Source organism: Trachymyrmex cornetzi, unplaced genomic scaffold, assembly GCF_001594075.2.
Source record: "Trachymyrmex cornetzi isolate Tcor2-1 unplaced genomic scaffold, Tcor1.1 scaffold576, whole genome shotgun sequence".
NCBI lineage: Eukaryota > Metazoa > Arthropoda > Insecta > Hymenoptera > Formicidae > Trachymyrmex > Trachymyrmex cornetzi.
This window is the reverse complement of record NW_017299889.1, coordinates 153,368-158,445: the sequence shown is the minus strand read 5'-3', so window position 1 is coordinate 158,445 and position 5,078 is coordinate 153,368.

Below are 5,078 nucleotides of genomic sequence, written 5' to 3'. Positions count from 1 at the left end.
GAGAGAGAGAGAGAGAGAGAGAGAGAGAGAGAGAGAGAGAGAAGTCAACAGCATCGTTGGTCACTGGGCTCCTGGTCTCGGTGTGTCTCGTTCAAAAGATACCGATCCTGAAGATCAGTCGACCGACGGTCGTAATTTAATGCCCGTAGTAAATCAACGTAGCTTGGGGATGCTGTCACATACCCGCGTGACCCGTTACGATCGGAAAAATATGACCGGATTGGGCGGTTGCCAGATGGTGTCTTAAGACGGTGCCCGGGTCGCGACGTGGGGCGGTTGGGGTCACGTGTGGGGATATGATCGAGAATACGAAGTGGTAAATGGACGCCGATTTCCGTCGTGCTACACCTTGTACGGCACGTCATTCTTCGGATAACTTTGTTAGGGCCGTGCTTGCAACTGGGGGTAACGTTAGGTCATTGGCTGCAGCGCTGTAGTAGAAAAATCAATATGCCCTCGCGACTCCTACGCCAGGAGATTTTATTTTTTAATCCGCTCGTGCTTATCGCGAGTTTCTGCTTAGGCTCTGCCCTTCAACCCTTTCTTCTCTTTACTCCCTGTAAAATTCCGTATTTCAAAGTGATCATTTCAGATATTCTTTTGTTCGTATCCCTATTAATTCACTATACTTTCGTGAGAGATACGCGATTCATTATTTCTGCTTGGAATTAAAGCAGTTAATTAAATTTTATCCTAAAATAGGTGACAGGCTAATTATGTAGTTTACATTACATGGTAGAATTATATTAAGCTACATCTAGTTCTCTATTATTTAAACAAAATTTTAAAAAATTACAACGAGGAAGTAATCAAATTGTAGAGTCAAGAATTACTTACTTGATTTAAGAATATGCTGCTGACGTTGAAATATTAATATTAATGTATGTTGACGTTGAAAGATTAACGTTAATCATAGCGCGCGTACAATAAAAAAATTTATAAATACACATGTAGGACAGCTGTGAGGTTTGTGAATCTACTCGAAACGAGTATACACAATCATTTCCCTCTCGTGTCATACGTTAAAAATATTTTCGTCGATATAATGTATTTTTCTTAACTTTTTATTGTAATTTAGTTTTATCAACTTCAAGAAAAAATTTCTATACATGCATATTTCTGTATATCTTTGATTTGCATTTGATATCATAAATTAGTTACCTGATCCTTAAAATGACGTTTCAGGGTTGCCACAGAAAATAAATTTTAAAATTCCTTAACTTTTTCAGGTTTTCCAGATGAAAATGGAAAATTTTCCAATATAAAATATGTAAATTTTAACATATTTAAAGTCAAGAATTGCAGGAAAACTAGCGTATATTATTAAAAACAACGCAAAAAAGATTAGTAGCACACTAAAATTTTGGGTGCAAATTCAAACCAAAAAAGAAAATTAATTAGTTTTGGAAAAAAGAATGCAGTTATAAAAAAGAGCGATCAAATAAAAATATTGAATAAAATATAAATTTTAATTATTTTATTAAAATCGTTTAAAGTGTGCGAGTTTTAAATGTATTTCACTATAAACGTCAGATATAATATTAAAAAATTATAACAATTATCTAGAATAGGAGCAGTTTAAAGAAATTGTGAGGAAATTTCAAAATTCCAAACTTTTTTTACATTTTCCCCTGACTTTTCCCGGTTTTCCATGACCAATTTCAATTTCCCTGACTTGTCCCGGTTTTCCTAGTTTTCCAGGTCTGTGGCAACCCTGTGTTTATATACAAAATTCTGCAAACGTTATATGAATATGAATCTAATTCTGAATTCTTTACAGATATAAAAGTGGCATTAACATTATACTTAATAATAAGTCGTAGAATTTTTTTTTATTTTTCCATGCATTTTTCTTCCAATCTATTGTAATTCATAACTTTGTAATTATTTAAAGTCAAACTATAACACGTGTCATGTAACATTTAAATGAGACTTAATTTAAGGATTTTATTGTTGAGTTTAAAGTTATATGATATCACGACAATCCGTCATAATATCGTAATGTACAATAGTGCTTGATTTAGTTGTGATAAAGATGGCAAAATATATTTCATTATGCGGAAATAGAGAGAGAGAGAGGGGGGGGGAGAGGGGGAAGGAGAGGGAGAGAGGGAGAGGGAGAGGAAGAGAGAGAGAGGAAGAGAGAGAGAGGGAGAGAGGGAGAGGGAGAGGCTAGAGTTCAGTCGTTACTCGAATTCCTAATTTACAAAAACCAGCAAAAGATAAGAAAAGCACAAAACAAAATAAAATGCTTGTGTTGCCGCTGCTTCGAAAGTAGGTAGAGCTTACGTACTATTATAAATTCTAAGAGGTACGCATATCTTTGTAATATATTGGATCGAATCGTAAGGTCGAACTTTGTCGTTTGCAAGCATGAAAGTTGTTCCACGCTGTAACTTCCGGGAGCCTCGTCCGTTGCTCTTGTTTCTGAACCGAGAAATCTTCCGTGTACTCGACGTTTTACTCCCGAAGGACTTGGCGCAATATTTGCATAGCGTTACGTAATGCCGCGGCATTCGGCAGGTTTGTGAATCTACTGGAAACGAGTATACACAATCATTTCCCTCTCGTGTCACACGTTAAAAATATTTTTGTCAATATGATGTATTTTTGTTAACTTTTCATTGCAATTTAGCTTTATCAACTTCAAAAAAAATTTCTATATATGCATATTTCATTCCATATCTTTATTATTTTATTTTTATTTGTTCTAAAAATATTTATATTGGGTAAAAGAACACAAATCCAGTTCGTGAAATTCACACACACATATATTTGTATAAAAGCTCAAATATCATAATTAAAACTGCCACTTTGGCGTGATACTCATTAGTCGCTTGATTTGCCTGTGCTAAATTAAGTCGGAGATGAATTAAATATGATAACTGTATTTCAAACAATTAAATTTATAATAGGAAATGAAAAAATGAATCAAAACTAAAGGAGAGTTTGAATAAGATTAAATGGAAGGTATACAATAAGATAGGGAAGAGTGGTCTAAATCGGACTGTGTTCCGAATAGGACCTTTTTAATTTAAATTAATACGGTTAAGTAGATTTGCGTACTAATGTAAAGTCCTTATAAGACATCGAACATGTGATAGCAGTTTGATAGTTCTCTGTCATAACATTCATAAAATAGACGCAAATATGTATTTTCAACCACCGTGCGAAAATTTATTTAAAAAAGAAATAGCACCTTCGATTTTACGATCGGACTTTATTTACGCCTTATAGAGAGCAAAAACTACAAATAGGTCCAATTTAGACCACTCTCCCCTATATATTTACAAAGTTCAAAAGCGAACTCATTCTAAATAAACTTATTATTGTTATATGCCATTAATGTCATAATATATGTCAATACGAAAACAAACAACTTTATGTAAAAAATATAGTTTTTTTGACTTACAAAAAGTTAAAAATATATTAAGAAATTCAGATCAGTAATTGAGATAATTTCCAATCGTAACATTTTAATTAAGATAAGATCTAAATTTGTTGAGCAATTTCGAAAAACAATCAATAGAAGCTATACGATTTATATATTGAGAGACAAAATGATTGCGCAATTACAAAAATTTCTAATTATAATTTATAATCATTTTCGGTGAGAATCGTATATATTCTTGATAAAACTAAATATTATTATTATTATTAACGTTATAGCAATAATAACTATAAAAATGGAATTTCTAATTGCTAAACTGTAATTATTTTATAATGCAATATAATCCGTTATAGTCACAAATATCAAACATTTTTTTCACAGTATATGTGTCATGACTGTGTAATATTAATCTTCCAGATCAGTTGTGCAGAATTTTTGGGGAATTGCTGAATTCGTATTTGACGTTTTTCACTTGTGTATCCTGACGCTCTTTTCTATCGAAAGTTTCTCAGAATACTCATGTCAGCTAGACATTCTTGTCGATGTCGTTTGTGTCATTCTCGCACGCGATTAACTATCGAACGCCCCGAGCGTCGAGAAGTGAACGGTCGCGCCATCCGGAATCCGCGTTACGTTCGAACGGATTCCGCTTTCGGCGGACTACACCGAGAGTCGATCGGTGTTTCCGAGAGTCGGCCTGACTCTCCGGTCGGAAACGTTCTGGTCCATTACCGCCGTAGCGAAATTGAATTTCCTCGGGATGGTAGCGCGGCTCGACGCCGCGCGCAAGCTCGGATTAAATCGTTGCGGCCGTCGAGCAAACCGCAGCCACTAATGAAGCGCACCGCGTTGAATTTAAAAGATTCTCCTTTGCCTTCCCTCCTCTCCATCGTATGGTGCGGGGTCGGGGACCATGAGAATTCGCGTCCTCGCGCGAAATTACAGTCATCCGGCTCTCTCCCTTCCCCCCCCCCCCCTCTCTCTCTCTTTCTCTTCTTTCTTTCTTCGTTGATTTGCGTCTTAAAGGGAGGGGCACGGTTGAGAGCAGCACGGTCTGCAAAGGGTGAAGGTGAGTGGTGCATCGGAAGAGCACAGGTTGCAACGGATGTACCTGTGCATACGGCAACCCACCTTCTCTCACCTACTTGGGTGAGGTCGCCTAACGAGCTCTCCGACCACCGGAGTGCTTTGCAGTTGTTCACCTATTTAAATAAGAACCGCTGATGGTAATGAGAATGCAAATGGCGCGACACGCCCTATGCGAGCTTCGTCTCACACGCCATGGAATAATAAAAAGGTGAACGTCGCGGTGGCGCGGCGAGGCGGGGGTACTTGTATACCGCGAGCTTTTCAACTCCCGGGAAAGATCGTGGAGGGAATTGAGACCGGGACGCGATGATGGTTGCAAGCGTTGGTTTCTCTTGTTCGCCGTAGATCTGTCCAGATTCGGATTAAAGCACCAAGATTGAGAATTTAATAAGATCGATTGAGCGATAGAGATATACGCGCTCGCGTGCAGTGTATTGAATGAAACTACAAAGCTGCACGTTATAAGCAGCGGTTTATCATTCCGACCGTAAAGAAACAATATCGTGCTGTTCGACAAACGCATTTACGATCTCAGTTTCTTGAGAGGGACTCGTCATTGATTAAGAAATAAGTGAAGAAATGCTTAGTTACAGATTGT